The sequence below is a fragment of the Octodon degus genome, unplaced genomic scaffold (assembly GCF_000260255.1).
Source record: "Octodon degus isolate 3935 unplaced genomic scaffold, OctDeg1.0 scaffold00286, whole genome shotgun sequence".
Classification (NCBI taxonomy): domain Eukaryota; kingdom Metazoa; phylum Chordata; class Mammalia; order Rodentia; family Octodontidae; genus Octodon; species Octodon degus.
Window position 1 is genome coordinate 151,819 of NW_004524862.1, and position 12,889 is coordinate 164,707.

Genomic DNA, 12,889 nt, shown 5'->3' on the forward strand with positions numbered 1-12,889 from the left:
TTTGTGGGGAGTTTTATGCTTTATTTAAAGTCATAAAAGAAAATAAATTTCAGTGGCTTCAGTGACAACTTTTGTATTAGATCCTGAGTCCAAGAGAGGATGAGAAAAGTTCTTAAAAAGCCTACTGGAAAAACTCAAGCTGCAGCCTCCCATTGGTAACACTCAGAGTCCTGGATGCCAGAGAGCAGTTTCTCACAATGCCCATTGGCTCTCCAGTCCAGTCACTTCCCAGCCCTGGCAATCAGACCCATGCTCTCATCACTTCTAAACTCATCTTTTTTCAACTGGTGTTGATAAATTTTCAAATGATATTTTTTTAACTAAAGCTTATGTGACATGTATCCTGTGTATGTGCCGCTACATTTAGAGATGCCAAAATAATGTGGAGATTTCATCATCTGTTCTGTCTGTTGTGCTGCACGACTATGTATAACTGCTGACGGCAAATGTTCTCTGTAAAATATATAACTGTTGTCCATTAACATTCTACAAGGATTTAACTGCCCTAATGTCCATGGTTGGAAAAAATAATAGTTTTCTGATTACACTTTATATTTCAAGGTACAAAATACTCAGATAAAGCTCTAATAATCAAATGTATTGCTCCAAGCTAAGTATAGTAATGTAGACTCAGATTCTCCTAAAGAAACAATCATTATTAATTTCTATTTGATATCCCAATCTGTTCCTGACATTCATGCCAAACTAAAAATACAAATCTCGGCCCTCTAACCCCACAGAAAAATTTCCTTAATCTAACTTTCCATGTCTTCAGAAATAGAGATCCAAATTTTTTTTTAAGACCTTCAGGTAAGAGAGCATGATGAACTCATGATATTGAATTACAGTTCTTTTTGACAACAGTAACATATAGAAAAAGATAATGGAGAAAATAATTATCATTAATCCCAAAAAGGTATTCATTTTTTATGCCCAGCGGAATTATACTGCATAGATAATTCAGTGCCATTACAGTATATGTGGTAGCCATTTTCCCATATTACATTTCATTAAAATTTTCTAGAATGTTAAAATCACATTCTGGCCCAGCATGGTGGCACACATCCATAATCCCATTACTTGGGAGACTGAGGCAGGAGGATCATTATGAGTTTGAGATCAGCCTGAGCTACAGAGTGAGCTTAAGGCCAGCCTGTACTGCATAGTGACACCCTGTTTCAAAATGACCAAAAAGTAAAACATTCCTTATTTAAATTTTTATTTTATTGAGAAACAAATAGCAATAAGACAGTTTCAAAACTGATTAATAGTACAGTTTCAATAATTAATACAATGTACATTGTTATCTTCTTAGTGGTTATCCATAGTAGGATTTGTTACATTCCATTTGCCAGCATCTTGTTGAGGATCTCTGCATCCATTTTCATTATGAAGTTTTGTAGTTCTCTTTTGTGGTTGAGACCTTGTTTGGGTAACTCTAAGGCAGGTTCCCCAGCCAAATAGTCCACTCTCTAATATAATTTTGGTTTATTAACAGCTCTACTCATAACCCCACTCCAACATCTTGACTTAGAGGCAGGATATTTTACAGAAGATCTGCAAATGATTTGTAATAAGGGAGAATTTGAAAAAGAACAACAGTGGTATATGGAACCCTGACTGTTCATGTCATAGTGAGTACAATGGAAACTCATAAAGTTCCTACATGACAGGCTGGGGAGATAGCTCAGTGGTCTAAGTACCTGCATGACAAGCACAAGATCCTGGGTTCAATCCCTGGTACTACATTCTATGGTAGATGTGCCATGCTGGGGACTCAAACTGGGTGTGATGATGCATACCTGAAATCCCTCACTGGGGAGGCTGAGACAGGCTGAGTTCAAGCTGTGACATGAAAACCAGTGCCAAATAAATAAATAAATAAATAGGCTTACACAGTATGGCCAGTGACATTAGCTAGCACTCGCTCTACTCTCTTCAATGGGGAAGCAGCAGACTACAGGAGACTGAACTATATCTGCCTCTATTTCCAAGAGACTCATGTTCAACTTTCATTCAAAAAAAGCTGGGAAAATTTTATTAATTCTTTTTTTAAAGTTAATATAAAATTATAGCAAAAAAAAGGAACCTGAATTTTGTAGGAACTTGGCAGTACAATCAATGCTAGGCAAAAAAGGAAAGCCATGATGCATCACTATCCCTGACTTGAATTTATACTACAAAGATACTATGATGAAATCAGCATGGTACTGGCAAAAACACAGACTTGAGGATCAGTGGAACAGATTCAAAGAGGAAGACACAATTACACACACACTCAGCCATGTTATTTTTGACAAAGGGGCCAAATATGTTTACTGGAAGAATGATAGCCTTTTTGATAAATGGAGCTGGAAGAACTGGCTTGCTACATGCTGAAGGCTAAGAGGAGATGTATGTCTATCACCATGCACAAAACTAAAGTCAAAATTGTTCAGAGATTTAAGTATTAAAACCGAAACACTCTTCTGGAGGAGCAAGTAGGTAGAAAACTTAAAAACATAGGCTTAAAGAGTTCTTGAAAACAAACCAAACTGTACAGGGAATACTTCAAAGATTCAACAATTGGGATCTAATCTTTTCAAAAGTTTCTGCACATGAAAAGAAATCACCAACAGAGTAAAAGGAAAACCCATGAATTGGAAAAAATATAGTCCACTGTCCCTCATAAAAATGACTTCTACGTAGAATATATAAAGAATATTTTAAAAAACCAAAAAACAAGTTCCCTAAATTCAAACACCTAATCCAAAAGTGGGCATATGAAGTGAAAACACACTTCACAAATGAAGAGATACAAATGGAAAATAAATATATGAAAAAAATATTCAACATCACTGGTCACTCCAGTGGTGCAAATTTTTTGAGATTCCATCTTACCCCAGAAAGAATGACTATCATCAAGAATTCAACTTAATAGGGGCTGGGGAGTTAGCTCAGTAGAGTAAGTTCTTGCCTGGCAAGTGCAAGGGCCTGAGTTCAATCCCTGGCTCGGGAAAAAAAAAAGAATTCAACTCAATAAAAAGTAAGTTTTCATTTACTTTTCAAAAAAAAAAATCAACCAATAACAAATGCTGGAGGGGTTGTGGGGCAAAGGGAACCCTTCTACACTGTTGGTGGGAATATCGATTAGTGCAACCACTGTGGAAATCAGTGTGGAGATTCCTCAAAAGGCTAGGATTAGAAGTCACATTGAACCCAGCTAGTCTCCTCCTAGTATTTTTCCAAATGAAATAAAAGCATCATATATACTGATTTATACACACCCATGTTTATGGCAGCACAATTTGTCATAACTAAATCTTGGAAACAACCCCAATGCCCCTCAGCTGAGGAACGAATTAGAAAAGCTATGATATTTTTATACAATGGAGTATCACTCAGCTATAGAAAAGGTAAACTTGAAGCTTTGAGAGGCAAGTGGATACAACTAGAGACCGTACTGGTAAGCAAAGTAAATCAGACCCACATATGCAAACATCTCCAAAGTGTGAGAATCTGAAAGAGTAAATAAAATCTGAAAGATACAATAGATACTGTGAAAGGGAAAGAATCTGTTCAATAGGAAGGAAAAAGTGGGATGAGGAAAAGGACAAAACAAAGAAGTAAAGAAGATATATTTGTGTATATATACAAGATAGCTTGGATGATTGTACTGCTGGTTTCTGCTGGCCTATTGAAAGAAGTTAATGCTTGAATTTTTTGCTTCTCTTTTTCAAATTTCAATTTCTTTTTTTTTTTTTTTTTTGTTCCTCGAATGCCTTCAGGGCACTTTTGGCCAGCCGGAGACTTGTGAGGTTCGAACTCCAGCAACCTGAGGCTGACAGCTTTGTGGAAGCAGTCACTTAAAGGACTGAGCTAGGGCCAGGCCCTCCCAAATTTCAATTTCACATGTTTATTTCTGGCAATCTAAACAACTAATTTGAAAATAGTATTATGTCATACATCAAACATTGTTGAATTCCTGTTATTTTGTTTAGTAGAATTTTGTATTGCTTTTAATGTTTTTGTTTTTCTTTTACCATTTTGTATTTTATTTTTAAGAAAACATGAAACAGATGAAGTACAACTAATAAAAATATTGCTATAATCATAGTATCTGTCACACTTCTAAATGAATCCACTATCCTCTTCAAATTCCTTGTACACAAAAGATATATCAACCAACACTATAAAGTTTTGGTTTGTTCATATGAAAATAATGCAGCAAAGGGGAAGAAAGAATTTATCACAGTGTATTGTAAGATTTGTACTTAGTATTTAATCACATATTTAATCTTATATGATTGAAATCAGACCTTCTCATGCTTTTAAATATAATTCTTTTAAAAAAACATTTAAAGATTTTGTTAAGATGTTTAAATGGAAAGAACAAACCCCACAGCAAATCCAGCTTTTCAAAGAAATTTCAATAAATAGCTAGTTTACAAGAATAAAATCGTAGTGGTGTAATTTTGAGTGTCACACCAAGCATGTACAAAAATGGTATTATTCATGGTAAAATTAGTCAGAAAATGTCAAATTAGATCACTGTTTCTTCTTATCTTTTTTTGCTTTTTAACTTATTTATACTTTGGGGTTTTGTATAGGAGAAGCCACATGATATTTAGGCTTAAGCATCTGATTTACCTTACTTAAGATTATGACCTCAGGTAGAACTAATTTCCTACAGTGACTCAAACTTATACTTCTTTATAATGGAGTAATACTTTGTTGTTTTACTTTATCAGTCAATCTGTTGATGTACAGATAGATCACTTCTAAGATTGAGCTATTATGAGTTGACACAGTATGAACATGGATATACATGTATCACTTTAATATTATATCTTTATTCTATTGGGAAGATATCTAGAAGGGATTATCTATGTTGAATGGAATTTCTATTTTTAGTGTTTTCAGGAACACTTACACTAGTTTCCATAGTGGTAGCCCTAGTTAACACAGCTCAAAACATTTAGAAGAGTTCCTTTTTCTGTACAATGTTATCAACATTTGTCATTATTTGATTTCTTGATGAAAACCATGGTTATAGGAGTAAAATGAAATGCCAATGTTGTTTTTACTTACATTTCTCCAATAGTCACAGATTTTTCACATTTTTTCATGTACTTATTGGCAATTTGTACTTCTTCTTCTGAAGGGTGTCTATTAACTTCAGTTATCTAGTTTTTATTTTATTTTATTGAGAAACAAATATCAATGAGACAGTTTCAAAGCTGATAAATAGGATATTTTCAATAATTAATACATTGCACATTGTAACCTTCTTAGTGGTTATCCATACTACAAGAAACAGACAGGATATCCTGTCCAAACACTGTTATTATAAATCTTTCTTCACATTGAATTAAGCAAAAGTAGCTGTATATCTATCCTAACTATTCTGTATATACAAATACAAAATAGTCGTGCCTTTGTATCCCCTTTTTTTTGTTTAGTCCTGCCTTTGTATCCTCTTTTTTTTGTTTAGTCCTGTCAGAGATGGGTATTCTATTTGCATCTAAATACTATAGGTGCTTGAATTAAGCAAAACAATCCAGCACAGTCCAGCAGTCCACAGTAGTAGTGGGTTAACCACAGAAGTTGTTGACTAGAGATTTTACAGCTCAGCATATTAATATGGCTTTACTTTATATACCTCATTTTTATACTTCTCTGCTGGATGGTTAAGACCAAGATAAAGCAAGACCTATATAACAAGTAATGTGACTTTTGTATCTGATAAGGTCAGTCAAGTCTCCTCAGGATTTATCCTGCAACCCTGTACTGCATTTTGTAGATCCTTTGTCAGTTTCAGCCAAGTGGATGAGTCACCGCCATTGCTTGACCAATCTGTTCTCTGTGAAAGCCTGACAGAATGATTTCTCTCCATGTGACTCTCCTTAGGTACACTATATATCATCGATCCCATTCCTCTGTGGCTCCATAATCTCCATGATCAGAATATTTGGGGCATAACTGACTTACATGATGTTACAGTACAGTTTCTCCTATGTCCCAAGTCTTTACTGACCTTGAAAGGCTAGGGCCAAAATGTTGGCTGACCTTGCAGCCCTTCCTTTTCTCCAATTTTTGATCTACAAACTTATGTTGTTAACCCTCCAAAAGAGAAGCTTATTATTACCCTGCAACATGTGCAGTTCAGTTTACCCTAACTTTGTGTCTAAATATCAAACATCTTAGGCATAACATGGAACAGGCATTTTCCATTTTATTTCTTTTTCTAGTCTTTCTTTTTTCATTTATTACCCATTTAAAAAATTTTAATTGTGACACAGTATGGTAATAATTGGTATGTCATGAAAAGAAATATGTATTTAGAAGACCAGAATGACAGGCATTCCAAGTGTGACCATTCTATTACACATTGCTATTTTCAGTGAAGTTGCTTGGTTCACAGATATCAGCATGTATAGTTAGTCAGGTTGAGAATCCTACCAATTAACTGCTAGTTCCAAAAAACTGCTGATGTTTCTCAGGATCATTGCCTTGCCCATCTTGTATGTACAAATGTATGGCTTTGTCCCTCTCCTGTTTCCCAGCTTTTTTTCTTACCCACTCTCAAGTTCTTGTTTTCCTTTTAGTTGTGTTATACCTTTCTATTTGTAGTTCTTCTTTTGATTTCTTATGCTAGGGAGACTACACAATATTTACACAGGTGGGTCTGGATTATTCCACTTATGAGTATATCTTTAAGTGGCATCCACTTAAATATAAATGCTTCAAGTTTATCATTTTTAATAGCTGAGTAATACTCCATTCTATAAAAATACCATATCTTTTTCAACCATTCCTCATGTGACAGAAATCTTGGTTATTTCCAAGATTTGGCTATCACAAGTTGTGCTGCTATGGACAACGGTAAACATATATCTCAATGATATGACGTTTTCAGTTCCTCCAGAAAATTTCCCAGTAGGGGGATAGCTGACTTAAATGGGATTTCCTGTCCTAGTTTCTTTTCTTTCTTTCCTTTCCTTCTTTCTTTCTTTCTTTCTTTCTTTCTTTCTTTCTTTCTTTCTTTCTTTCTTTCTTTCTTTTTTGGCAGAACCGGGGATTGAACTCAGACCCTTGTGCTTGCCAGGGGAGCACTTATTCTACTGAGCCATTTCCCCGGCCCCAGTCCTAGTTTCTTAAGGGGTCTCCACAATGATTTCCATAATGGTTGCACCAGTCTACATTCCCACCAGCAATGGAAAAGGGTTCCCTTTTCCCCACAGCTTCTCCAACATTTGTTGTTGGTTGATTTGTATAATAGCCATTCTTTCTTGGATGAGACGGTATCTCAGTGTTGTTTTAATTTGCATTGCATGGATGGCTAGTGGTATGGATCATTTTTTCATGTATTTATTTGCCTCTTTAATTTAGTCCTCTGAGAAGTGTGTGTTCATCTCACATGCCCATTTCTGGATAGGGTATTTAAATTTAGGGGCCCTAATGTATTTTAGTTCTTTATAAATTCTAGAGAGCAGACCTTTGTCTGAGTGCTTGTTAAGATTGTGAGTTGTCTTTTGACTTTGTTGGTAATTTATTTTGTTGTGCAAAAATTTCTCAATAAGAGTTGGTCCCAGTTGTTAATTCTTTGAAGTGTTCCCCAAGCGATTTGATTTTCATTCATGAACCTTTGCCTACCCCTATATCGTCAAGAGTTCCTTCTACTTTCTCTTCAAGAGATTTAGTGTCTCTGTTTTAATGTTTAGAATTTTAATACATTTTGATGTTAGCTTAGTGCATGGTGATAGACCTGGGTCAATTTTTAGTTTTTAGCATTGTAGAGAGCCAGTTTTTCCATCACCATTTGTTAAACAGGCTATTTTTCTTCCAGTAAGCATGTTTGCCCCTTTTTCGAAGGTCAGGTAGCTGAATGTGTTTGTAGAGGCCTCTGCATCTTCTAATCTATTCCATTGATCATCTGGTCCATTTTGTTGCCAATACCATGTTGATTTTTATCACAGTAGCTTTGTAGTATAATTTCAAGTCAGGAATTGTAATGCCTCCTGCCTTGTCTTTATTGACCAGCATTGCTTTTGCTATTCTAGGTCTTTTCTGGTTCCAAATAAATTTTAGGAAAAATTTCTCTAGGTCTGGGAGGTATGTTGGTGGCAGTTTGATAGGGATTGTATTAAATGTGTAGAACAATTTTGGGAGTATGGCCATCTTCACAGTGTTGGTTCTTCCTATTCAGGAGCAGGGAATATGTTTACATTTTCTGAAATCCTCTACAATCTCTTTTTTCAGAGTAATGTAATTTTCTGTGAAAAGATCTTTGACTTCTTTGGTTAGTGAATTCCAAGGTGTTTCATTTTTTGTAGTGCTATTTCTAAAAGATATTGTTTCTCTAATTTCCCTCTCAGTGTGTTTGTTATCTGTGTAGAGGAATGCTATTGAATTCTGAGTATTCACTTTGTATCCTGCTATGTTACTCAATTTGTGCATCAATTCTAGTAGCTTCTGAGTGGAGTTTCTTTGGTCTTCCAAGTAAAGTATCATGTCATCTGCAAAAAATAATAATAAAACTTCTTCTTTACCTATTCTTATTCCTTTTATTTCTCCCTCTTGTCTAATGGCTCTAGCTAATGATTCCAGAACTGTATTGAATAGTAGGGGTTATGGAGGACATCCTTGTCTTGAACCAGATCTGAAAGTAAAAGATTTCAATTTTTCCCATTTAGAATTATATTAGCCATTGGGTTGTCATAAATGGCTTTTATCAAGTTGAAGTAGAGGCCTTCTATTCCAATTTTCTGCACGACTTTGAACATGAATGAGTGTTGGACTTTGTCAAAAGCCTTTTCTACATCAATTAAGTTGATCATGTGGTTTTCACATTTCACTCTATTAAGATAGTGTATTACATTTATAGATCTTCAAATACTGAACCATCCTTGCATCCCTGGGATGAATCCTACCTGGTCATGGTGTATGATCTTCTTGAAGATTTGCTGTATTGTATTTGCTAGGATTTTATTGAGGATTTTTGCATCTATGTTCATGAGGGAGATGGGTCTCTAGTTCTCTTTTTTAGTTGTGTCTTTCCCTGGTTTTGGAATCAATATAATACTTGCCTCCAGGAATGATATTGGGAGGATTGCTTCCTTTTCAATTTAATTGAAGAGAGTTGTTATATCTCCTCAATTCTGTTTTGGTAATTAGTTCCTTTGTAGGAATCTGTCTGTCTCATCTGTGTCTTTTATTCTGCGAGAGTAAAGATTCTCAAAGTAACCTATTGATAATCTTCTGAATTTCCACTGGGTTTGTGGTAATTACACCCTTTTCATTTCTTATTGCTTGTATTTGAATTTTTTCTTTCCTCTTTTAGATGAGGTTAGCTAGGGGATTATTAATTTTATTTAGTCTTTAAAAGAACCAGCTTTTTGATTTGTTAATTTTTTGAACTGTTTTCTTCATCTCAATTTAATTAATTTCTGCTCTAATCTTTATGATTTCTTCCCATCTTTGGGCTCTGGGTTTGATTTGCTCTTTCTTTTCTAGATGTGGAAGGTGCAGCATTAGTGTGTTTATTTGTTCTTGTTCTGTTTTCCTAATGTGTGAGTTCACAGCTATGAATTTCCCTGTGAGAACTGCTTTCATCGCATGACATAAATTCCAATAAGTTGTGCTTGAATATTTATTGAATTGTAAATATTGTTAAATTTCTTGTTTAATTTCATCTGTGACACATTGATTGCTGAGTAGGGTGTTGTTTAATTTCCTTGTATTTAGGGGGTTTTCTGTTTTCTTATGTCGTTTATTTCCAGTTTCATTGCACTGTGGTCAGATAACATGCATAGGATAATTTCTGTTTTGTTCCATATACTTCAGCATGACTTACAGACTAGTATGTAGCTGATTTTAGAAAATGACCCATGTGCAACTGCAAAAAAGTGTGTATTCAACTGTTGTTGGATGGAACACTCTGTATATGTCCAAGTCCATTTGTTTCAAGCTGTGGTTCAGTTCTGCTACTTCTTTGCTATTTTTATTTTTTTATTTTTTGGTCAGGTTGACCTCTCTTTTTGAGATAAGTGGGTGTTAAGGTCTCCTGTTAAGATTGTGGCCTTGGATATTAGATATTTCATGTCCATTAAGATTTGTCTTATATAGTTGGGTCCTCCTGCATTTGGTGCATAGATATTTATAAGTGTTATCTCTGACTCTTTAATTTTTCCCCTAACCAGTATATAGTGGCCTTCTTTAGTTTGTTTGGTCATTCTTGGTTTGAAGTTGAGACTGTCTGAAAGCAGGATTGCTACTCCTCCTTTTTTATGAGGTGCTGGGGCATGTAGTACTGTTTTTCATCCTTTGACTTTAAACCTATGAGTGTGTTTTTGGAGTTAAGTGTGTTTCTTAGGCACAGCATATTGTTGGATTTTGTTTCCTAATCCAATGTGCAAGTCTATTTCTCTTAATTGATGAATTGAATCCATGTACATTGATGGTTATAATTGAGCTGTGTTGACTTATGATTAACATGTTATTTACTTCTTTTTGTCCTGTGTTTAATTTTTTTGCAGTCTTTACTGAGTTCCATCTGTTCTCGTTCATGGAGTTCTGATTTTTTGGTCCCTGTCCAGAACATCTTTCAGTAGTCTGTGTAGGGTTGTTTTTGTCATCATGGGATTCTTTAGTTGCTCTTTGTAATGGAAATACTTCACTTCTCCATCAGACTTGCAAGAGAGTTTTGCAGGGTATAGTAGTCTGGATTGGAATTTGTTTTCATAGAGTACTTGAAGTACTCTGCTCCATGCTTTTCTTGTTTTCATGGTTTGTGAAGAGAAGTCAGCCATAATTCTGATAGGTTTCCCTTTGAATGTGATCTTCTTCTCTTCTCTAGCAGCTTTCAGTATATTATTCTTGTGCTGGATTTCTGGAATCTTGATTATTATATGTCTCAGTGTGTTTTTAATTGGGTTGAAGTTATTTGGCATTATATATGCTTCAGTTACCTGAACCTCAGATTGTTTCCTCATATTTGGGAAGTCTTCTGCTATTACTTCTGCCCATATTGATTTTAAGTCATTTGCATTGACACCTTCTTTCTCAATGATGCCTATTAGTCTCACATTGTTCATGTTTGCATCATCTTGCAGGTGATGGATTATTTTTTCCTGCATCCGAGTTGTTTTTAAGAGATCCTTTCTTATCTTTTCACTAGCTGCACCAGCATCCTCAAGATCTGAAACTCTGTCTTCACTTTCACTCAAATGATTTTGCAGGGTTGTGATTGAGATTTTATGTTCATCTATATCTCTTTGACTCTGCTTCATGTGATCTATTTCTTTCCTGTAATGCTCATTCAAGGAATCTGTCATATTTCTAATTCCTCTATTTTTTATCAATGCCTTCTTTAGAGGCCATTATTAATTCTTTTACTGCAGGTTTATTTTTTCAGATTGGGCTTCCTCCTTACATTTCCATATTTGATTCTTTACTGCAGATGTTGTGAATTCAGAGATTTCTTTTTTTATTTCAGAAATTAATTTTGCTCTGAGTTCCTCTATACCTTTCTGCTGTTGTTTCTTTACTTGTGACACTGTTAATTCATACATTTCAGCTGACCTAGTGTCCTTTGCACTTGTTATGGGTGGGCTCGAGGTCTGAAATTGCGTATTGCTCCTTGTCTTTGTCATTTTGTATAGCACTGACTTCTGACCTTTGGTGTAGAGCTTTGGTGCAGTTTTCACCTTAGCACCTACTGAAATTCAGGTGCAGATCTATTAAGTTTGAGTTTATCTAGTTATACCTGGTCTGGGCCTAGCTGTTGTGTTCACCTCTTTCCTGCTGCAGGCCTTGGAATTGAACCTGTTGTACTCCTCTTGCAGAACAGTGAACCTAATGGTGCCCTTTTGTTGTGCCCCTGGTCCTGGGAGCACAGGGTAGTGCAAAAGCTCTCCCACACACTAGCTGGGTCTGGACTTGGGCTGAATCTGTTCGTCCTGAGAGAGTCACAGAAGTTCTCACTCACTTGGCGGTCTTTGGGTCATGGACTCTGGAGGGTTGCAGGGGTCCTGATGGCACAGTAGAGCATCTCACTGAGTTTTGGTCTGGAGGCATACCATGGATGCAGGGAAGCCAGAAGCTCTACCACATGCTTGCCAGCCTGGGCTGGGCTGGATTTGGGGTTCGCAAGAGAATCACAGAAGTTCTCACTCACTCCGTGGACTTGGGGGCAGGCCAGTTATCTATTTTTGATTGTGTTTCTTCTTTGTCAAGGAGGAGATGATTGCATGTGATGGGGTTATTTCTGCAGATTCTGTTCTGTTCCATTGATCCATATGTGTGTTTGTGTGCTACTACCATGTTGTTTTATTCATTGTAGCTTTGTTATATAACTTGAGGTCTGGAGTAATGATGCCTCCTCCTTTGCTCATATTGCCCAGGATTATATTTATTCCTGTACATCTCTTCTAGTTTTACACAAATTTTAGGATTTTTTCTCTAGTGCTATAAGGAAAATCATTGGTATTATTATTATTGTTATTATTATTATTATTATTATTATTTCTTTTTGAGACAGGGTCTCACTATGTAGTTCAAGATGGCTTTGAACTCACTCTGTAGCCCTGGATGGCCTCAAACTCACAATGATCCTCTTGTCTCAGCATCCTAAGTGCTGGGATTACAGATGTGTGTCACCACACCTGGCCTGCTGTTAATATTTTTATTGGAATTATATTAAATCTATGTATCAATTTTGATAATGTGATCATTTTGACAATATTAATTCTGCCTATCTAGAAATAGGGGATTTTTTTTTTTCATTTTCTGATATCCTCTTTCAGAGTAGTATAGTTTTTATTAGAGAGTGATTTCAATTCTTTTGGTAGGTTAATTTGGACATATTTGATTTTTCTTGAATTTATTGTGAATGATATTATTTTGCTAA